Raw genomic sequence first — 24,599 nt, forward strand, 5'->3', positions numbered from 1 at the left:
AGATCTTGACCCTGTGGGTTCACTTCATTTGTTCAGATGGCATAATGTGCTGTTTCATTATCTGTGGAATTCTCCATCTCTAGAGAGGTCCATGGAGTTAAACCATTAATCCATTCAACGAACATTCTCTGTTTCTTCTAGGAGGAAGCCATTCTAAGTCCTGAGAATGAAGTCATGAATCAAATGCTCAAAATTGGGAGGGAAGACAGAAGTTACAGTACAAGAGGTGGGGGTGGGGGAGAGGCTGCCATTCACATATGTAACTTTGGCAAGTTCAACTACATGTTCAGCACTGGAAAAGAAGAGGAAGGGTAGTATTTAAACAAGGCTGGCAACTCTGCTCTCACCTCCACTCTCCTTTTGAGTCTAGATAGTCCTGCCTCTCACAGTGTGAAAATCTCTGCTGTAATGTGAGTCTCTAGAGTTCAGACAACTGTGGGTACTGGTCTTGTATTTTATACGTTTTGGGTCCTAAATTTAAGATACTGCCTTATTGGGTGCTCAGCCAAAGAAATAGCCAACTCTTCCAGTGCTGAGTGGCTTAAGTTGTCTTCAAGAGTAATTTTAACTTACGGGGTTTTCACTTTAAATGCTTTTCATAGAAGCTAATGCCTCAGTGAGACTAGATTCCTCTATCATAACAGCCGAAGGGAAGCCAGTCTGTGACATCATAAAATGGGAGCTTCTGAGCAGTCAGGACAGCTTTCCCAGAGGAGGCGACTGCCAGAACTGGCTTTGGAAGAGTGAGTGGACATTAAACAATGAATGGAAAGTCTGGGGTGGGACTGGTGGGGAGGAGGAGGAGAAGGAGGATGACGACAATGATGACCATGGTTGGAGACAGCAAGGAACTAGAACTGACAGGACTTTGGAAGTCAGAGAAAGAAAGGAATCAAGGAGGAGCTCTGAAGTCCTGGCTTGGACACCCGAGTGGGTAGTGAACCACCAAGATGAGCAACAGGCAGAAAACCAGTGATGGCGGAGGGATGATGTGTGCCATTTGGAGCACACTGAGTTGGGTGCCTGTGAGACACCAGAGTCAGCCATGTGACTGGAGATGAGAGGCAGGAGCTTCCATGGCAGAGTGGGAAGTCGCCGGTGATAAAAGGCATTGGGATGAGTGTGACACCACCCCCCAGAGATGCACAGAAGGAAGAGGGCCAGAGATGGAACTTCAGAGACACCAACAAGCATGGATGGGCATGGAGAGAAGTAGGAGCAGCAAACGAAAGCCAAAAACAACAGTGTTCAGCAACCCAAAGAAGGGTTTTGAAGGAGGAGTGGGGATCCAGAGTGGGGCACCAGGGAGACAGGAAGAGGAAGTCTGAAGGCATCCACAAAGGGGCTAAGCATGTGCAGAGGTGGAGGGTGAGTGGAAGGTGGCAGTTTAATAGGGTGCCATGGAGCCCCTGGTCTCCCTCCTACTCAGTGGTCCACAGAGGCCAACACCAAGAGAACACCTCTGACCTCTAGAGAGCCTCTGATATGAATGTTTTAGCGCCCTTTCCAAGAGTTTTCTCTCCATCAGTCAGCCTCAAGTCCCCACCGTCAGACTCCTGCAGGCAGGTCTCCTGGGAGAATGCGTTAACTAATTAATTAACAAGTGAACACCCTGATCAATGTCATGACTGATGAGATTAGCTAACTTGTCTTCTCAAGTCCCTAAGGGGATTCATAGAGATCAGGAGGAAGAGGTGAGGGCACTAATTGAACAAAGAAGGCAGACTCTGCTAGGGGTCTCCTTCCCCCCAACCCCACCTCCACTCCTAGAGCGGGGGCTCTTGGATTCAGGATCAAGGGAGCAGGGAGGTAGATAATGAGAACACGGTGTCCTCCCCACAAGTCCCATGGTTTTGAGTCTGACCAACTTGATCAATCTTGCTAGAAGAGGAAATTTAGATTGCGCTATGGAGTAGCCCCTTTGTATAACAATCCACCACCCAACCCTGCTAGGTAGGCATTATTCTCCCCCATTTTATTCCCCTCTAACCAGATGTGATGGGAAGGATGTCTTAATACCAATTAGTATTCTAGATTTTTTTCTATATATAGTTACACAAATGCGCACACACACATGCATGCACAATCTATTGTTTGAACTTGAATCATGGAAAATTCCACATATCTACAAGACTGGAGAAAAGAGCATAGTGGACCTCCATGTACCCATCACTCAGTTTCAACAGTTATTAATTCATTACTGATTTTGTATCTGTAACCATCCACTTTCCCCTCCTAGGTTGTTGGGAAGGAAATCATGGATTTAAAAATATCATTTCACCCACAAATGTTTCAATGTGTACCACTAAAAGGACTCTCTTTAAAAACCATAATCAGGGTACCATTGTCATGCTAAATAACAAGTGACAATAATCTCTTTTTATCCTTAAATATCCAGTTAGTGTTCAGATTTCCCAATTGTCTCATAAATATTTTTCCCAGGTATTTTAATTGGAATCCAAATAGTTCATATTAGTTAATGTTTTTTAAGTCTCTTATAATGTATGCTGGTCCCATGTCCCTATCTCTTTTTTCATTCACAATTCATTTAAGAGCCAGGACATTTGCTCTCTAGTTTCCCATAATGTGGACTTGGCCAATTGTATTTCCCTAGTATAGTTTAACATGCTTCTCTGTACTCTGCATCTTCTGTAACTTTGCAGTTAGATCTAAAGGCTTGATTGGATTCAAGTTTGATTTTTGTAACAACATTTACTCATAAGTAGCTGTGGTCATCCAGTTGGAGGCACATACATCTTGTCTCTCTTTCTGGGATGTCAGCAGCCACTGATGTCCCATGCTCCATTTCTTCAGTAGAGGTTGCAAAATAGTGATATGCTGATTCTATCACTTCTTCATTTATTAGCTAGGATACACCTGTTTAGAGGAACTCCCCTTCATCAACTGTTTCACCACCCAGAGATATATTTTCATTTAGTGAAGGCTGGGTAAGTGCTTGCTTCTTTTCCTTTACCCACCAGTTCTCAAAATAATGAGTTGTTTCCCTAGCATACTTTCAGTGAGACCAATGAGATACCAGTGAGGGGACCAGTGAGCTTTTGGAGGGTATTATTATGAACCCATAAATTAAGCCTATTTCATGTGTCCCAATCCATTGCAATTATTATCTTTCTGAGGTTCAAACTGTCCCATCGTTGGCCAAAAGAAACTATTCAAGTTTGCTCTGAGTCCTTTGGATAGAAACCCAGGAGCCCTTGAAAACTTCTTTGCTTTGAGGTATGCCATGATGTTCCAGTCTCCTATTGTACATTTCCTATCCCAGGAATATCAACAATTTCTCCAAGGAGCACCATCTTCTTTTTGTGAGAAATGATATTTCAAGACCACAGTCCAAGAATGCTGATTACTACTGAGTAGGTAATTGTTTCTAGGTCTTTTTGCTGGTTAAAGATAAGCGAGAAGGGGAAGGAGAGAGAGAGAAGGGGAGAGAGGAAGAAAGGAAGGGAGAGTATATCATGAGTTCATGCTATTACTTTCAATTCAGGACTACAAGGTTTCTTAATTTCATCAACAATACATCTATTTCCACACCCAACTCCCTAATTCCCAGTTCCTAACAACACCATAATTAGTATCCCAGAATGCCTGCACTACAGTCTCTGACTAGCAATACCAACAACAATACGACTACTGAAGAGAATTTAACATTCTTGTGGTTTTAATCTTTATACAGTACATGTCACTAGGGATATATAGTCAAATTACTAGTTGAACAGTAATTTAGAATTGTTTTCCGTGAGGTTTCTGCTGATAACATATAAAGTTAGGCTCAGTTATTTCATTTTGGCTTTTAGGAATTTTTAATTTCATTTCATTTTATATTAAGTCTTGATTCTTTTCCTGTTCTCTATAACAATTTAAATGTTTTATGTTTGTATTTTCATTGTTTTTAAGATGTAGACATATATCCTCCAGAAAGAGAAACATACTACATATACTTTTCCAACTTGATTCTTTGACCTAATGTTATATCCATGCGACCCCTCCATAGTATATGGAGCATATGGGTCTGTCAGTGGGACCAGATATTCCATAGTATTTTGTAGCTTGCCTTTTATCACCTAGTTCTCCAGGAGCTGCTTTTCCCCATCCCCCAAATGTCTTAGAAATACGATCAAGATGCCCACTAGCTTTATGGGTAAGTCCTCATGGCAATACTTCTCAGGCTTTTGGTTTCATCCATCAGTGCAAGACTACACATACATGGTCCACCAATTTTAGGTCAAATAACACAGAGTGTTAACAAATTTTGTAAACAAAAAAAAAAAAACAATATTTTAAACTATTCCCACTTGTTTTAAATCTGTGAAAGGGATGATATTTGTCATTTTTTAACCCAGGATTTATATGCAGCTTGATGATGAATGGCTGGAGATCAAAGTGAGAGTCTCCATCAGTCTTGTCTTGTTTTTTCTCAACTATTACTTTTCACTCAGAAAATCTTAGACTCACATGTATTCAGTAGTTCTGATCGTTCTGGATGCTCATTGTGGAAAGTATTTCTATTACTGCCTTGAACCACTTCCAAACTTAGCAGCTTAAGACAGTAATTTATTTCTCATGACTCTGTGGGTCAAGAACCTGTGCGGGCTTGGCCACGAGGTTCTGCAGCTCCATGCCATGTGTGTCCAGCTGGTGGCTGGTATGGGCTAGACAGCCCAAGAAGGCCCCACTCACATGCCTTTATGGGGAGTTAGGAGTGAAGCTTTGGGGAGAGAGGGCCCAGGTTTGAATCCCAGCTCTGCCACTTGTTACTACATGCATGGACCATTGGATAGATGACCAGAGTCAACCAGTCATGGATCATATTCTGAGAACTCCTGCCTCTGCATGACTTGGTATAAGAATTCTTGGAATAGGGGGAGCACCTGGTTGGTTCAGTCGGTTAAGCATCCGGCTTCGGCTCAGGTCCTGATCTCATGGCTCATAAGTTTGAGACCTACGTCGGGCTCTGTGCTGTCAGCAGAGGGCCCACTTCAGATCCTCTGTCTCCTCTCTGCCTCTCTCTCTCTCTCTCTCTCTCAAAAGTAAATATACATCAAGAAAAAAAAAAAAGAGTCCTTGAAGTAGCTTGGGGTTTGGGGGGGCAGGAGTGAGGATAAGGCCCAACTTTCACAAACTTCTTAAAGATATTTGTGACCATAAAAATTTTGAACTATTGATGTAAAGAAAGCACACCTTCGTTAACCATTCTGAATTGGCAACCTTGTAGAGGGTTCCTGAAAGAGGATATACCAGAGATTATAATCTGTGATGTAAAAGGAAGTTAAAATCGGATGCTTTGGGGTCCTCTGTCTTTTTTTTTTTCTTTTTGACTAAAGCCCCAAGGTGAGGAAAATAGAGTATCTTCACTTCCTAAGTCAAAGTGCTAGACCCTCTATGCAGGGTATGCTGAGATGATGAAGCCTGTTCTGTCAACTTCAGGAATCACCCACCTCTATTCACAAAGGAAGGTGGAGAGGTCACAGGGGAAGGATTTCTTTGGAGAGAAGAATTGGGTTGTTTTGGCATTTTCCCTTCCCCTCACCTATAAGGGATACTGGGGGAGGGAAATTCTTTCCTCCCTTCAACCCAAAAGAGAGGAACTTCAAGGGTGCCCAACAGGGGTCAAATCTGAAGCATGATACAGGCCTAAGAAAACAAAAGAGAGGCTGAGCTCATTGGACTGAGAAAGTGGAGAGGGACAGGGCTGTGCATGTTTACCGATGACAGGGACAGGGATGTGTGAGTTTCCCCAAGGACCAGTGGACTCACAGAAGGAGGCTGCCTCATGCTATTGTAATGGGGACACCAGGCAAGAGAATTGCTTGTGCAAATCCAAGAGAGCTAGAGAAGGATTGTATTAGTTAGGATTTAGTTTGCTACAAGTGAGAGAAAATTTCTCATAAGACTTAAAAGAGAAAGGAGTTAATTTCTCTCAGGCAAATGTAAGCAGGCCAGGGTTGGTATGGTGGTTCAAGTCATTAGGGATCCAGGATCCTTTGGTCTCGTTCTGCTGCACTCAACACATAGCTTGTACCAGACGGCCCAACGTGATTGTTCTAGCTCCATCCATTCCCTCTGCATTGCAGCCAGCTGTGAGAAAGGAGAAAAGCAGTCTCCCCAAATCTGGGGACAAGTCCCAGGAATTGCACACATGACTCTCACTAACATACTATTGGTGAGAACGTGGTTATAGGCCACGGCCAGCTACAAGGCTGGGAAATTTCATTACTCTAAGTTGTCATGTGTTCAGCTAGTTGGGGACTCTATTTCTGAGGAAGGGGGGGAAAACTGATATTGGGGAGTAATTAGTAGTCCCTGTCACATTGGTAGACTGCCCACAATTGAGAACTGAGTTGTAAAAGGCTGGGCATATGAGAGACATTACCCGGGTCAAAAGGAATTACAGGAAGTTCCCCGCAAGGGCATTACCAAACACATTCTCATAGTGCCGTGTGACAGAATCAGCAGCAGTGCAGATGATAATTAAACTCACCATGTAGGGCTGTGCCTCCTTTTCACCAAATTGTCTCTCCCAGCAGACCTCAAGTCAGAATTCATGATCCGTAAGTGGCAGTGGAACCGGTAAAGTAGAGACAATAGAAGCCCCCTTTGCTCTACTCCAGGCTTGGGTCCAGACCAAAGTGAAGAAGGCAAGGAACTGTAATTAGTAAATTAGGTAAGAGCTTGGATTTTTAAACTATTATTCTGCACTTTTACTTTTTTATTTATTTATTAACAATTTAAGTTTATTTATTTTTGAGAGAGAGGGAAAAAGAATCCCAAGCAGGCTCCGCACAGCCAGTGCAGAGCCCAGGATGGGGCTTGAGCTCACGAACCATGAGATCATAACCTGAGCTGAAACCAAGAGCCTGATGCTTAACCAATTGAGCCACTCAGGTGCTCCTATTCTGTATTTTTAAATCACTAAAACAAGACTTGCTGTTATTTTTTTTTAAATTTTTTTAATGTTTATTTTTTTGAGAGAGAGAGAGACAGAGTACAAATAAGGGAAGGACAGAGAGAGAGGGAGACACAGAATCTGAAGCAGACTCCAGGCTCCAAGCTGTCAGCACGGAACCCACCACGGGGCTGGAACTCACGAACCACAAGATCATGACCTGAGCTGAAGTCGGACGCTTAACTGACCGAGCCACCCAGGCGCCCCAAGACTTGCTGTTCTTATAGATGCCTGGAAGACTTTAAAAAAAATCTAACAGTGGCAGTTCCTCAAAAATTTGAACATAGAGTTACCATATAACCCAGTAATTTTGCTCCTAGCTATGTGTGTACACAAAAGAATTGAAAACAGGTGTCCACACAAAAAACTGTCTAAGAATGTTCCCAGCAGCATTATTCATAATAGCCAAGAAGTGGAAACAACCCAAATGTCTATCAACTAGTGAATGGATATGCAAATCATGGTATATCCATACAATGGAATATTATTCAGCCATAAAAGGAATGAAGTACTGAGAAAACTTGAAAATATTGTGCTAAGTGAAAAAAAGCCAAACACAAAGGTCACATATTGTATAATTCCATTTATATGAGACGTCCAATAGTCAGAGCACAGAGACAATTGATGAGTGGTTGCCAGGGATTGGGGGCATTGGCAAGTAACTGGGGAGTGACTTCTAATGAGTGTGGATTTTCTTTCTGAGATGATGAAAATGTTTTGGGGTTAGATAGTGGTGATTGTTGCTAAAACTCGTGAATATACCAAAAACCACTGAATCACACACCTTAAAAGCGTGAGTTTTGTGGTATTTGAATTATATCTCAAGTTTTTAAAAATTTTAATCTAATACCAGTGAGAAAGTTATTAATCCTGCCTGAGATTTCACCTGGAGCTGGGGCAAGAACTAGTGCACGGTCATACCTGAAGGGACAATGGGAGAAAGAGCTGTTTTTTAATTGTACTCATGAGAGCCCAGTCCCTTCTATGTAATGGTTACATTTGTGAGAGCTTATCTAGGATCCTTTACATGAAAAACATGTGATCAGAGTGGTAGAAAGGATTAGGGGACTTCAGGTTCAGCTCCCACATGTAAAGAGCTTGGAGTCCGTCATTCCTATTCTTACATTAAGCAAAAACTGAGTCACCTGAAAATCTACTTTTTTTTTGAACCCAGCAGAGAACGAAGTCTGCAGGCAGACCGCTGTAACAAAGATGGTTGTAAACACCAGAAATTTATTTCTCGCAGTTCTGGAGGCTGAAAGTCTGAGATCAGTGCCAGTGTGGGCAGGTTCTGGTGAGAGCCCTCTTCCAGGTGGCAGACTGCCACTTCTCACTGGGTCCTCACACAGGGTGGAAAGAGGGCAAGTGAGCTGTCTGAGTCCCTTCTATAAGGGCGCCAATCTCATTCACGAAAGTTCCACCTTCACAACCTAATAGACTCCCAAAGGCCTACCTCCTAACATCAGCACATTGGATGTTAGAGTTTTAACATATAATTGGGGGGGGGGGGGAGGGGGAGATCAATGCAAATATTCAGTCTATAACAGCAGAGCAAACTGCCACCTTGAAATCTAGAGAAACAGGAAAATCCAGAGACACATCTAAGATCTGCTTACCTGGAGCAGAAGCTGCTGGAGCCATAAACCAATAGGAAAATTTAAAGGTAATTTTGATGAATTTCTAGAGAGTGAGTGTAGACTAGCCTGAAAGTGAGAAACTTTGGGGGCCTTCAGTTTTAGGGGGGCTTCACACTTTTGTGGGCTTTACCTTCCATAACCCCATCAGGTTATCAGATGAAGATGTTATAAAAATCTCCTAATGACTCTGGCAGGGGCAGGGGAAGAGTAACCATTGTTACTCAACCCAGAGCGTTGCCCATAACAAAGACTATGCTCCAGGGAGAAAACCTACATCAGAGCCTGATCCCACCTGGGGGAAAGCCATTGCTCCCCCTTCAGCCCCCTCTAACCTCCAGTCTCACTTAGAGAGGAAAATCTATGCCAGTAGAGAATCACTTGTGAAGGTCATAGGCCAGAGGCATAACTCACATGAATGCTGAGCTCTCAATGAGGTCACAGAATGTTCTTCCCTCACACTTTACCACCTCTCCAACAGTGCTCCAGCAGAGTAACTGGAATTATTAGAAAGAGCTGCAAGATACATACCAACTTTCACTTCACAGATGAGGAGTACTTAGGGAAGCCCAAAGTCAAGAGAGAAGATAAATGGCACCTGTAGCTACAGGAAACATTAAACAGAGTCCACCTCCTAGCCAGAAATACATAATCCTCACACTAAAGGCTCAGTCCCTGTTACTCAATACAATATGTCTGGATTTCAACCAAAAATTCCAAGGCACACCAAAGGCAAGAAAAAAGTCTGAAGAGATCAAGCATCAGGACCAGACTCTGATATGACACAGATGTTGGAATTATCAGGCAGAGATTTTAAGATAACCATGATTCATGTTAAAAGCTCTAATGGGAGGGCTGCCTGGGTGACTCAGTCAGTTAAGCTTCTGACTCTTGATTTAGGCTCAGGTCATGATCTTACAGTTTGTGAGTTCGAGCCCTGAATCCGGCTCTGTGCTGATGGCGCAGAGCCTGCTTGGGATTCATTCTCTCTCTCTCTCTCTCTCTCTCTCTCTCTCTCTCTCTCTCTCCCTCTCTCTCCCTCCATCTCTCTCTCCCTCTCTCTCTGTCTCCCTCCCCTACTTGCTCTCTCTCTCTCAAAATAAATAACAACTCAACTTAAAAATAAAAGAGGCTCTAATGGGAAAAGTAGGCAACATGCAAGAAGAGATGGCAAATATAAGAGAGATAGAAATTCTAAGAAAGAATCAGGAGGAAATTCTAGAGATAAAAAACACTCTAACATCAATTAAGATTGCTTTTGATGGGCTCATAAGTGGACGCAACATGGCCAAGGAAAGAATCAGTAAGCTTGAAAATGGGTCAATAGAAACTTCCCAAATAGAAATGCAAAGACAAAACAAAGAACCAGAACAGAACATCTAAGAACCATGAAACAATCTCACAATTTTGAAATGTGTACCAGACATGTAATTGGAATATCAGAAGAAGAAAGAACAGAGCTAAAGAAATATTTGAAATAATGCCAAGAACTTTCCAAAATTAATGACAGACACCAAACCACAGATCCAAAAATCTTGGGGAACAAGCAGAATGAATACCAAAAAAATGACACCTGGGCCTATCATACTCAAATTACAGAAAACTAAAGAGTGAATCTGGAAAAAGTCCAGAATGGAAAAAAAGACCTTACTCACAGAGGATAAGAACTACAGTCAACTTCTCACCAGAAACCAAGCAAGCAGGAGGAAAGCAGAATGAAATATCAAAGATGTTGAAAGAGAAAAGCCACCAACCTAGAATTCTATATTCTGCAAAATTATCCCTCAATAGTGAAGAAGAAATAGGCTTTCTCAAACAAATAAAAATTGAGGGAATATGTGGCTTGCCAGACCAGCCCTATATGAAATATTAAACTATTTTCTTCCAGCAGTGCCTGGGTGGCTCAGTCAGTTGAACATCTGACTTCAGCTCAGGTCATGATCTCACAGTTTGTGAGTTTGAGCCCCACACCAGGCTCTCTGCTATCATGATGGAGCCCACTTCAGATCCTCTGTCTCTCTCTGTATATATATCTCCCCAACTCGTGCTCTCTCTCTCAAAAGAAAAAATAAATATTTAAAAAATATGTTCTTCCAGCAGAAGAAAATTGTACAGGACAGAAACTTGCATCCATACAAAGAAGGAAGAATAAATAAAGGTAAAAGAAAATCTCCTATTTTTATTTTTCTTCATCTTAAGAATTACTGTTTAAATTAATAATAATGATATATTGGGTGGTTATAACATATGAATGAGTGAAGTAAATGGCAGCAGTATCCTTGGGGTGAGTGAGATGAATTCACAGAGTACTCTGTTAGAATGTGCTTTCTCTGTACAGGAGCTACACAGTGTGACTTGAATGTGGACTGCACTTAGTTAAAATGTGTTTTGGAAACACTAGGGCAACTGTAAAAAGTTTAAAAAGAAATATAATTAATATTATAATAGAGGAGATAAAATGAAACCTTATAAAATGCTCAGTTAAAACCAGATAAGGCAGAAGAAAAAGAAACAGAACAAATGCAACGAACAGACTACAGTTGTAAATGTGTTATTAATCTAGCTCTGCCAATAATCACTTTTAATATGAATTGTCTAAATATACCAATTAAGAGAGAAATTGTCAGAGTAGATTAAAAAAAAAAAAAAAAGACCCAACTGTATGTTGTAAGAAACTTGCCTTAAATGTAAAGATTCAGAGAGGTTAAAAATAAATGATCTGGTCCTGATATTGTCACTATCTAGCTCTGTGTTCTTAAATATACCTAGTATTTTTTTAAATGTTTTTTAACGTTATTTATTTATTTATTTATTTAATGTTAATTCATTTTTGAGAGACAGAGAGAGACAGAGTATGAGCAGGGAAGGGGCAGAAAGAGAGGGAGACACAGAATCTGAAGCAGGCTCCAGGCTCTGAGCTGTCAGCACAGAGCCCGCCTCAGGGCTCGAACCCACAAACCATGAGATCGTGACCTGAGCTGAAGTCGGATGCTCAACCGACTGAGCCACCCAGGTGCCCCATAATGTTTTTTTTTTTGAGAGAGACAGAGACAGAATGTGAGTGGGTTAGGGGCAGAGACAGAGGGAGACACAGAATCCGAAGCAGGCTCCAGGCTCTGAGCTGTCAGCACAGAGCCCAACATGGGGCTCGAACTCACAAACTGTGAGATCATGACCTGAGCCAAAGTCGGACGCTCAACCGACTGAGCCACCCGGGCTCCCTAAATATACCTAATATCTTTAAAATAAGTTTCCTATTTTTTTCTTAAGCTATCTTGCAAACCACTACTCTACAGAAGAATGCAATCTGCAAAGACAAGAAAATGTTTACACACATCATAAAGACAAAAACAATGAAACTAACACTGTATGTTAATTATACTTGAAGAAAGAAAGGGAGGAAGGAAGGAAGGAAGGAAGGAAATTGTCTCTGCAAAGAGCATTGAGTCAGCTTGTGAGTACATATACCTTCCTATAAAAATTGTATATCCTATGAAGTATAACATGACTAGCTAAAAAAAAAAAATGCATAGTATGGAAGGTTTCATCTGATTATTTGGAGCACCTGAGAAATAGGACAGAAGGAAGCAAAAAGGTTGCCATGTTTTTAGCATAGCTACCAGGGAGGGGAAAATAATGGGATGGAAAAGATATACTATTCTAACAGTATCCAAAAGAAAGATGTAGGCGCCTGGGTGGCTCAGTCCATTGAGCTTCTGACTCTTGATTTTGGCTTAGGTCATGATCCCAGGGTCATGGAATGGAGCCTGCTCAAGATTCTCTCCCTCTACCTCTCTCCCCCACTTGTGTGCTCTCTCTGTCTCAAAAAGAAAGAAAAGAAAGATATAGTAGCTATATTAATTTCAAACAAAACAGGTTTCAGGACAAGGAAAATTATCAGGAATAATATGAGACATATAATAATACAGGAGTCTGTTGTCTAAGAATACAAAACAATCCTTAATGTGAAGGCACCTAACAAGAAAGCATCAAAGTACATAAATCAAAAACTGATAGGACTGAGTGGGAAATAGACAAATTCACTGTTACAGTTTGTTTGATCAGTACCCCTGTTTCCAGTAACTGATAAATAAAGCAGACAGAAAATCATAAGGACATGTGGCTTGAACAGCATTATCAATCACCTCAATCTATTTGACATTTCTAGAGTACTCCATCCAACAAGAGCGGAATATGCATTCTTCTCAAACTTATGTGGAACATTCACCCAAGACCACATTCTGGACCATAACACATAACTTAACAAAATAGGTTTGGTATCTTCATGAAGAAACTGCAATACTCTGATAAAAGAAGGCAAAGAAGATCTAGATAAATGAAGAGATATTCCATGCTCATGGATTAGAAACTCAGTATTGTTAAGATGTCCATTTTCCCAGCTTAATTTATAGATGCAATGCAATCCTAATCCAAATCCTAGGAAGTTATTTTGTAGATATAACCAAAATTCATTCTAACATTTATAGTGGAAAGGCAAAACATCTAGAGTAGCCAAAACAATCTTAAAAAAGAAGAACAAAATTGGGGAACTCACCTACCCAATTTCAAGACATACTATAAATCTCAGTAATCAAGGTAGTGTGGTATTGGTGAAAGAATAGACATGTTAATTCATGGAACAAATTAGGAAACCCAGAAATAGGCTTACACAGATAGAGTCAACTTATCTTTGACAAAAAAGGAAAGGAGATCCAGTAGAGCAAAAACAATCTTTTTAACAAATGGCGCTGGGACAACAGTATGTCCACATGCAAACAAAAATGAACCTAGACCCAGATTTACACTTTTCACAAAATGTAACTCAAACTGAATTACAGACCTAAATGTAAAATTCAAAACCAAAAACATCTAGAAGAAAACAGGAGAAAATCTAGGTTTGGCAATGAGTTTCCAGACACAACACTAAACTCGTGAGCCATGAAAGAAAATTTATTAAAATTGAAAAATCTGCTTTGTGAAAGACAACCACAAACTGGAAGAAAATATTTGCAAAACACACATCCGATAAAAGTCTTGTGCTCAGCATACGCAAGCAATTCATAAGCTCCATCATAAGAAAACAAACAACTCAGTTTAAAATGGGCAGAAGATCTGAGCAGACACCTCAACAAAGACACATAGATGTCAAATAAGCATATGAAAAGATGCTCAACATCATTTGTCATTAGTAAGTTGCAAAATAAAACAACAATGAGATGCTAGTACATACCTTTAGAATGGCAAGACTCCTAGCTGACAATATAAATCACTGGTGAGGGTATGAAGCAAAGGGACTTCTCATTCATTGCTAGTGGAAATGCAAAATGGTACAGCTACTTTGGAAGACAGTCTGGCAGTTTCTTACAAAATTAAGCATAGTCCTACCATTCTATCCAGCAACTGTGCTGCTAGAGATTCATCCACTGTATTCGAAAACTTGTGCACACACAAAAATCTGCATAGGAATGTTTATAGCACCTGTATTCAGAATTACCAGAAAAGGGAAGCCACCACGATGTCCTTCAATAGGTGAATGGATAATCAAACCATGGCACATACATACAGTGGGACATAATTCAGCAATCAAAAGAAATGAACAATCCAAGCCATAAAAGACATGGATGAATCTTAATTATATATTGCTAAGTGGAAGAGTCTACAAAAGGCAAAACACTTTGATCAAAAAGAGGTGGTAAAGACATTGGTGGTTGTGAGAGGTTTGGGGGAAATGGAGGAAGTGACACTGGAGACTTTTTTAGGGTGAAGAAATTATTGTATATGATACTGTAATAGTGAATGAATGATACCATGCAATTGTCAAAACCCACAGAACTTTATAGCACAAAGAGTGAGCTTTAATGTATGTAAAATTTTTAAAAAATCATTTAAGGGGGATCCCAGGATAGAATGTAATGTGACAAAAGAAGCCTAACTGTTTTACACATGTATGAAGCAACGGGGTGGAAGGAAAAGGTACTGACCTAAGTAACTTTGGAAATTAGTAGTTTTATGATTATAGGCACAAGAAAGTGTACATAAGCCCTGTACTCTAGTTGATAAAGTTGTTCCCTCTGGGGGTATGGGATAACAATTCTGGTGCCACTATACATATACACTGGATTTGAACAATAAGTAAATGGTAGTTTATGGTGGGGGCCAGGATCCTCACTATTTGAGTGGGAAGGGCAAGAGGGAGGGCCAAGAGAACCCTAAAGAGACAGGACTACTAAATGTAATATGTATCTTGAATGGGATTCTGAAATCAGAAAAGGACATTAGGTCAACGCTAAGGAAATCTGGATGAAGTACCAACTTTAGTTAATCATGAATCAATTTTGGTCGGTTAACTGAGTATACTATATTAGTGTTAGCTGTTAATAATAAGGAGATGTGGAGTGTATGTGAACTCTCTGTATGATCTTTGCAATAGTTCTGTAAATTTAAGTTGTCCTAAAATAAAAGTTTACATTTAAAAAAAATTGTAGAGAGTTCCTTTGAACTGTAATTAGAATGATTTAAGTTTACATTTCATCTATGTATTCTGGTAAAATAATAAGTGAAACAATAATAGTGAATGCTAAAATTTTGAAGAAAGGATTGGGGAAAATTATAATGAGATACCACTGCACCCATTAGGATGACTAACATTTCTTAATTTGACATGAGAGATGATGTTGGTGATGATGTGGAGACACTGGAACTCTCATACAGTGCTGATGAAAATGTAAAAATGATACCTCTTTGGAAAACTGTTTGACAGTTTTATTGTAAGTTAAACATGATCCAACAGTTTAACTTCTAGGTGTTTCCACAAGAAATATGAAAGCCTACATACACACAAAGACTTGTTCATGAATGCTCATACAAGTTTTACTCATAATAGCCCCAGGCTTGTAACCGCCCAATTAGGTGGATGACTAAACACATTGTGGTTGGTGTTTTTATACACTGGAATACTACTCAGGATTAAAAGGGAACAACCTACTGACACATGCAACAAAGTAGATCAATATCAAAAATATTTTACTGAGTGGAAGAAGCCAGCCAGAAAAGTACATACTATGTGATTCCATTTTTATGAAACTCAAGGAAAGACAAATCTAATCTATGGTGATAGAAAGCAGAGCAATGGTTACTTGGGGCCGAAGATGGGAGGTGGAAATTGAGATGGGGCAAAAGGGGACTTGTTAGAATAATGAAAATATTCCATATTGACTGTTGTGGTTATACAGGTGTACATGTTTTTGACACTCATCCAACTGTAAACTTAAAATGTAACCTTTTATTGTATATAAATTATTTTGTAATGGAGTTGATTTTTAAAAAAGGAGTAGATGACAAGTTGGAAGATGATGGAATTAAGCTTATACAAAACTGGCATCACAAGAAGAAGACCAAAGAAATTGAGAAAAAAAAAAAAACTTTAAGAATACAATTCCAGAAGTCCTTTTTAAAAAAACTAAAAGCCTCAAACCACAGCCTGACAGACCCTTCATATCCCAGGAATATTTGATGTGGAAGAATCAACACTGAAATTAGAAGGTCTACTGAGCACCAAAGAGAAATAAGAAATATTTGAGGCCTTCCGTGTAAAAAAAAAAAAAAAAATCACCATGATGGGAGAAATTAGGGCTGGCCACATGGTTCTCCACTGCAGCACCAACCTGGGTAACAGCTGGGCAATGCCTACAAATTCCTCAGTGAAGTAAAAAATCTGTACCCTTCCAATTCTTCTTTCAAAAATAAAAGCAAACAAATAATTTTGAACATACAGGGAACATAAGGCCCAGAAGCCTTATTAAAGAAGCTGTAGGCAATCCCAGCCAAATGCAAGATGAACAGGAAAAAAAGACTAGGGGTGAGGACTGAATTTTTTTTCAGGTAGACTCACTCCTGTAACAACTTTAGAAATCATGTACATTTTATTAGCCATGATAACTTAGAAATAATGTAACTAATAAGTGCCTGGAGGAGAAGAGGACAGAAGGCATGGACTAGTTTAACTGTACTGAGTAGCTCGTCTTTTATAACCTGAGTTCAAACGGTATTAAAACTGATAAGTCAACTAACAGATGTAAACGGGTTTTAAGGGTATAAAGTTATATAAGGACAGGTAAAGGATATTTAAAGGATATTTAGACATACATGCTAGAAGAGCTAACAACCACAGTACAATACAATTAACGAAAAATTGGTGATAGAAGGGAGAAACTTGATAGGCAAGCTGGGAAGAGGTAGACACATACTAACTTTTTGATTGTACATAATCAAGAATTGATCATTGCTATCTGAAGAAAAAGAAGATTATTTATATAAAATTAAACCACTATGACTTTGAAAACACTAGTCATTAAAATAACTAAAAGTCAACTAAAAAACCTTTCAAATCATCAGGAGATGTGTGACAAAATGAAATACAGAAAACACAAATCACATAATAATAAGATTTTTAAAGGAATGAACAACATATTGTAATATAAAAGGCTATTAAAAACATCAAGTGAATCAGTTGTTTTGAATAAATTTCAATGGATAAACTTATTAAAATGAAAATACTCAGACAAGATCACAAAGCAAAACTCAGCCATTTGCAGGAATGAGCAGACACAAAACGTGATAACCAAGGAAGTTTAAAATCGAGATATGGGGTAAAATTCTGGGCTATATAAATAAAAAGAAAGAAAAAATTATCACTTAATAGAATTCAGGGCAAAAAACACATTAAATGGGGGCAAATAAAGGCAATTTATAGTAAGGAGAAAACTATCCAAGGAAAGCCTTATATATATTTATATACCAATTACAATACCATTCAAATTCACAAAGCAAAAAATACAAAGAAATAAAAGAGGTAGAAATAGGAGACTTTATCTCAACCTATGACAGATAAAGTTCATAAAATAATAAATAAGCTGAGAGAAGACCTACATAAAATATTTAAGACACATTTCATGCATTGAGCTCACAGAACGGATAGTCAGTATCTTCTCAAGAACCGCACAAGATATAACATTCTCCAGTAGCAGTACATGGAAACTAACAATAAATGACAAAACTAGAAAGCAAAGGAAAACAAGCAACCATCACAACTGTTAAATCAAACAGGAAATCGAAACAAAAATCATAGAATATATAGAAAATAACCATAATGAAACACTTCATATTCAGACTTACGAGATATGAATAAAATAGTGTAGAGAGAAAAATTCATAGCTAAAGACATGAATATTTATAAATACTAGGGGCACCTTGACTGGCTTTTGATCTCAGGTTTGTAAGTTTAAGCCCTACATTGGGTGTAGAGATTACTTAAAAATATAAATACTAAAAAATGAAAATTAATCTAATTCAAGAAATTAGAAAATAATAGAATAGGGGTGCCTGGGTGGCTCATTCGGTTGGGCGTCTGACATCAGCTCAGGTCATGATCTCACACTCTGTGAGTTCGAGCCCCACGTCGGGCTCTGTGCTGACAGCTCAGAGCCTGGAGCCTGCTTCAGATTCTGTGTCTCCCTCTGTCTCTGCCCCTCCCCTGCTCATGCTCTGTCTCTCTCTGTCTCAAAAATAAATAAAAACATTAAAATTTTTTTTAAAAATAAAATAATAGAATAAACACAAGGAGGGCAGAAAGAAAAACTAATATAGATTTTGATGTATCAGAAAGGAAAAAATTATAAGAAGTAAGCAGGGTTGTTTAGGATGAAAAACAACCTAATCAAGAAAAAAAAAATGAGAAAGCATAAAAAAGACAAAGAGGAGTGATGAGAATAATCTCAGACTTAGAGAAAACTAAAATAATTATATGTCGTATTTGTTCAGTTTCAAAATGACATAAGATGACTTTCCAGGAAAACATGAATGTCTAATACTAGCCTTAGAAAAGAGAAATATCTAAACAGAACATTAGTTAGAAAACATTAAGTTTTAAAGATTTAGTCAGCTGTCTTCCACCAAAAAGGCTGACATGTTTTCCCAGGTAGAATTGAACCAAAATGTTAAGGAACTCTAATGCTTTACATTTTTTTTCTGGAAAATTAAAGAATATGGTTCTGAAAGTTCACGCATTGAGGTTCTCCCTTTTTTTCAAGCAGCAATAATGGACAAAATCCACGAACGGAAAGTTTAACAAGCATGGCCAATTTCAAAAACAAATTAAATATCTCCATGCAGTGGGAACACAAGGTGTAAACCTCAGCTACAGAAGCTGGCAAACTGGGCTCGGGGCCTGCCAGGGCAGCTGGGATTTTCTCTTTTGTAGGGTCACCGAGTCTAAGCAGGACCCTATGCAGCCAGGGTCATCACCGGAAAACAGAGGCTGCACCAGGGCTCCTACATCTGTGACAGGAAGGCTGAAAAACCATTGCCAACTGAGCCTGGTACAAGGCTTGCATGAAGCTGTGGTCCTAGGGAGGCAAAGAACACAGCATGGTTCATGACCAGGAATTAAATCAAGCTATCCACTGACAGCCTGACAGCATATTTGCCATTGCTTCAATATCACCATGGGGCAGGAACTGCCAGATAAGACCTGTTGAGGACTAAGAGAGCTGGGTGGATCCACTGGGCTGGCTGGTAGGAGAGTGAAGAAAGGGGGGCAGGGAGGGGAGTGATGACAAAATCGTTTCTATGACACCAAGACTAAAAGAGATTATTATACATTAAATGTGTTCTTTAGCAAGAAAAATGAGGAAAGCTGTGGGGTTCAAGACACGATAAAACCGTTAACTTTTTATGTACAAAAAAAGTGAAACAAATTATAGGAATCAGTATTAGGTGGGCTTTATGTTAATTGGGCAGTTAAATCATGTTAAGATTCTTGTTTTGTGACTAGGCTTTCTATAAGATTAATTATTTCTGCTAAAACTTGAAGGCCAACCATTAGAAAAACAGAAATACAATCAGCACAAAAGGAAGTAAAAGAATGCAGAAAACCTTATCAATCCAGCAGAAAGCAGGAAAGAAAATGAAGCAGAAAAAAAGACGGTAAACAAAACACAAAACAATGTTAAATATAAATCCAACTGTCCTATTTATCACAATATATGTAAATAGGTTATATTGGTTTTCCAGGTCTGCTATAACAAATTACCACAAACTTGGTAGCCTAAAACAACTAAAATTTACTCTTTCAGTGTGCTGGAAGCCAGAAGTCCAAAATCAAGGTCTCAGCAAGGTCATGCTCCCTGAAGGCTCTAAGAGAGAACCCTTCCTTTGCAGCTTCCACCTTTGACTTGTGGGTACATAATTCTTCTTCTTTTTTTTCATATTTATTTTATTCATTTTGAGAGAAAGAGAGAGTGCACAAGCAAACAGGGAAGGGGCAGAGAGAGAGGACCACAAGCAGGCTCTGCGCTGCCAGTGCAGAGCCCAACGTGAGGCTTAAACTCACAAACCGTGAGATTGTGACCTGACCCAAAATCAAGAGTCAGATATTCAATGGACTGAGCCACCCAGGCACCCTGTGGCTACATAATTCTAATCCTGCCTCCTTCTCATGGCCTTCTTTCTTTGTCTGTCCCTTGTGTGTCTCTTATAAGGACACGTGTCATTGGGTTTAGGGTCCATCTGGATAATCCAGGATGATCTCATCTCAAAACCCTTAGCTTACATCCACAAAGATCCTTTTTCCAAATGTGGTCACATTCACAGGCTCTGAGGTCAGGAAATGGACATCTCTTTTTAGGGGTCACCATTCAGCCCACTACACAGGTTAATTTACCAACTATACAAAAAGAGACTATCAAATTGGATTTTTAAAATCCAGCTACACACCAATCACAAATGATATACCTAAAGATAAATAAATCACCTATAATGACTGAAAAGGAAGGGAATATATATATATATATATATATATATATATATATACACGCACATACATACACACACACACACACATACACACACACACGCTGAGGAAATGCTAATAAAAAAGTTGATATAGCAATATCAATACAGACAACTTATAACTTGCATTTTCACTTTTTTTCTCCAGTGTCTTTGATGAACAGTTCTTAATTTTATAGAAGTAAATGTATCAATATTTTCTTTCTAGTTAACACTTTTTGTTTAAGATATTCTTTTATCTCCCAAAATCAGAATAATATTTACTATATTTTATATCAAAACTTATAAAGTTTTTCTCTTGACCTGTAAGTCTGGGATCCATCTGGGTTAATTATCTGTGGTGTGAGGTAGGGATGAGTTCCATTTTTTTTCCCAATATGAACATTTTTTTTTTTTTCAGATCCATTTGTGGAATAATCCTTCTTTTCACCACTGATCTGCCATGACAGATAAGTGAATCTGTTTCTGGAATCTCTATTCTATCCAGTGTTCAAATTTTTTATCCCTGCCCCTATACCATGTTATCTTGATAACTATAGCTGCATAATAAGTCCCAATTGCTGATAGGACAAGTCTCTCCTCCGTACTTTGTGTCTCTAGAAGATATTGACTTATTTGGGCTTATCACTCTTCTATATAAATTAAGAGACAATAAAGATCTAAATAAAGAAATCTATTATTTTTATGAATAGGATAATAACATAAAGATGCCAGTTCTCCCCAAAATGATTTATAGATTCAATAAAATTATAATCACAATCCCAGCAAGGTGTTCATGGAACTTGGTAAGCTGATTCTAAAATACATGTTCTCTTTGATCCAGCAATTCTGTTTCCAGTAAAATATATTCTACATATACTTGCACATGTAGGCAAAGTGAATGTACAAAGAAATTCACTGTAGCATTGTTTATACCAGAAAAAAAAAGATTGGAAACAACTTAATATCAACAAAGATGGAACTGATTAAATAAATTATGGAACATCCATACAAAGAAATACCATAAAAATATTTTTAAAGACCAAGCCAGCTCCATGTACATATATATTATGAGCTCCCACATACATTGTTAAGTGAAAAAGAGCAGAATATACAGCCGCTCTGGAAAACAGTGTGGAGGCTCCTCAAAAAATTAAAAATAGATCTACCCCGTGACCCAGCAATAGCACTGCTAGGAATTTACCCAAGGGATGCAGGAGTACTGATGCATAGGGGCACTTGTATCCCAATGTTTATAGCAGTGCTTTCAACAATAGCCAAATTATGGAAAGAGCCTAAATGTCCATCAACTGACAAATGGATAAAGAAGATGTGGCTTATATATACAGTGGAATACTACTTGGCAATGAGAAAGAATGAAATCCTGCCATTTGCAGCAACATGGATGGAACTGGAGGGTATTATGCTAAGTGAAATAAGTCAGGCAGAGAAAGACAGATACCATATGTTTTCACTCATATGTGGATCCTGAGAAGCTTAACAGAAGACCATGGGGGAGGGGAAGGGGAAAAAAAAAGTTGCAGAGAGGGAGGGAGGCAAACCATAAGAGACTCTTAAATACAGAGTACAACTGAGGGTTGATGGGGGCTGGGGGAGAAGGGAAAGTGGGTGATGGGCATTGAGGAGGGCACCTGTTGGGATGAGCACTGGGTGTAGTATGAAAACCAATTTGACAATAAATTATATTTAATATAAAAATAAAATAAAAAGAATAATTTATTTTTTTAATTTTTTTAATTTTAGAGAGAGAGTACAAAGGGAGAAGGGCAGAGAGAGAGAGAAGCATGAAGCCCTATGCGAGCTTGATCCCATGACCCTGGGATCATGACCTGAGCCAAAACCAAGAGTCAGATGCTCAACCAACTGAGCAACCCAGGTGCCCCACGAGAACAATAATTTAAATTATGCTTTTAAATTATTACTTTTAGTTATTATCATTAATATCACTAGTATTTATGGAACATTTATTATGAGACAGACGCTTTTCTATGTGGCAGAAAATGGTTGAGATAGTTTTACCCCAATGGAATGTTGATAAGTGGCATAGCATTCATCTACCACCACCAGGGGGAGGTCAGTGCGATGGAGGCAGTACACACTTATATTTACCTTGGAGAATTCAGCCCTGTGTTCAGGAAGAGGGAGGCAAGCAGGAAGAGGGAAGGCAAGCAGTAAATAGTGTGGAAAGTCCTATTCACCATTCCACTCAATGAACACATGGTCAAAAGGAGATGGATCCTTTTGGAGGATTGGAGAATTCAGCCCTGTGTTCAGGAAGAGGGAGGCAAGCAGGAAGAGGGAAGGCAAGCAGTAAATAGTGTGGAAAGTCCTATTCACCATTCCACTCAATGAACACATGGTCAAAAGGAGATGGATCCATGAAAGAGATCAACACTGAAATAGTAATTAAAAGACATTGACAAGGGGTCTCAAAGGAGAAGAACAGGTATGATAAAAGTCTCTGACAAAAGGGATTATTTATTGGGACACTTGTTTGCAAGTAGCAAAAACAAAACCCAAACTGCCTTAAACAAAAAGGCCAATTTATCGGCTCACACATGAAAAGTCTGTACTTCAGGCATGGTTGGATCCAGTCATTGGGCCTGCCCCTCCATGTTTTGGTTCTGCTTCCATCCTAACAGGACTCAACCTCAAGCAAGCTCTCCTCTTCAGCTGCCTCCAGCAGATCCAGCAATTTATCCTTCCTGCTTAAACCCACATTTGCAAGAATTCTGATAGGAGCCCAGGCTATGTTTGGGTCACATGCCCACCCCTTGGAATGGGAATGCAGTTAATTCCATATAGTTCAGCCACATAGACTGAAGTAGATGGAAGAAAAACAGACCTGTTTTTAATAGAATGAGTGTGAAGAGATAGATGCTGAGCACACAAATCCTACAGATGTCTACAATTGGAGCTTAACCTAGCCTGGAAACCCAGGAGTGGCTACTTTGCAAAGTGGAATTTAATATGAAGATTTAGAAAATTCTACCAAATATGCAAATATTTACCACTCTTCTGAACAAAGATTCTTGGTGCCTTTTATTACTTCTGTCTTTCTGTGACATTAGTGAAGGGTCTCCTATATTGGGAAGTGGCAGAGGAAGAGGCACAAAGCCTTGTCTTTTATTTTTGCCTTTGCCTTACATCTATCCCCAAGTATGGGAACAATGTCTTATTATTGTTATATTCCTAGAACTTAGCCCAGGGCCTGGTCTGTAGAGGGGAATTGATAAGTGTTTGACAATCGATGGTAAACTGATGAATAAAATGTAATTTCTAAGAGTATGTTTTGTCATCAGATTGCTAAACTGCATTTTCACAATGAGCTATTTTGTCTTTCCATTACGCTTGCCATTCTTTTTGCTGGTCTCTGGCTCTTCTGCCCCTCAGTTTTGTATCCTGGTTCCCCGTAACCACTTCAGGCTATTTATGTTTTGATGACTCATTTCAACTCTCTGTTAGAGATTCCTCATTCTTCCATTGAGGTTGAACCCTCAGTTTTGATCCAGGTACATGGATGTCAGCTTAAAAAGTAGATTTTCCAACCTCCTTTGTAGCTAATTATGGTCATGTAACTTCTGCTTAGTTCTGGATGCCAGGAGGTGAGCAGAGGTGTCCCATGACAACTTCCAGGAAATGTCTATGGTTGCTAGCCTCCAAAGATAGCTTGCAACGATTCCTCCCCTCCGGGATGTGCATGCCAATCTTCACATCAAGAAGTAGAGTCTGTCCACCACCACCCCTTCCTTGGGCTGGTCCTGGGACTGCTTTGACCAATAGAATGCAGCAGGAGAGACATTCAAGGAGTTCCAAACTCAGGCCTTAAGAGGATTAGAGCTTTCAGGAGATTGGCTGCTTTCCAACTATGTTCACGAAAGACTCAGTACTTCCTATTCTTTTTGATGATCATGAAACAAGTGTTCCAGTTTTGGGAATCTTAACATACTATATTAGGAAAATACTCAATGAGAAATAAAATTGGGTCCTAGTCTTGGCTTTTCACCTCCAATTATGTGAATTGATTCAAGACATGTAACCGTTTTGAGTCATCCTTAGTAAAACAATGAGGCTGTACATGTAAATGACTGTTAAGTATCCTTCCTGTGCGAATGTTCAATAACTTAGGACTATAAAGTGAAAAAGTGCATATA

At 39.2% G+C, this 24,599-nt stretch overlaps 1 long non-coding RNA gene across 6 annotated transcripts; it reads left to right on the top strand.

Moving 5' to 3' along the window:
- The first annotated feature begins 677 nt into the window (after positions 1-677).
- LOC132693838 (uncharacterized) lies at positions 678-21,017 on the top strand. 6 transcript variants are annotated; one of them, XR_009616989.2, is made up of 6 exons: positions 678-747; positions 3,284-3,378; positions 6,543-6,682; positions 10,696-10,756; positions 19,731-19,831; positions 20,846-21,017. It is a non-coding gene; the product is annotated as an uncharacterized LOC132693838 (long non-coding RNA). The 6 variants fall into 6 exon arrangements; XR_009616987.2 differs by having other exon boundaries at positions 6,546-6,682; XR_009616991.2 differs by having other exon boundaries at positions 3,284-3,374.
- Positions 21,018-24,599: the final 3,582 nt, after the last annotated feature.

Source organism: Panthera onca, chromosome B4, assembly GCF_046562875.1.
Source record: "Panthera onca isolate mPanOnc1 chromosome B4, mPanOnc1 haplotype 2, whole genome shotgun sequence".
NCBI lineage: Eukaryota > Metazoa > Chordata > Mammalia > Carnivora > Felidae > Panthera > Panthera onca.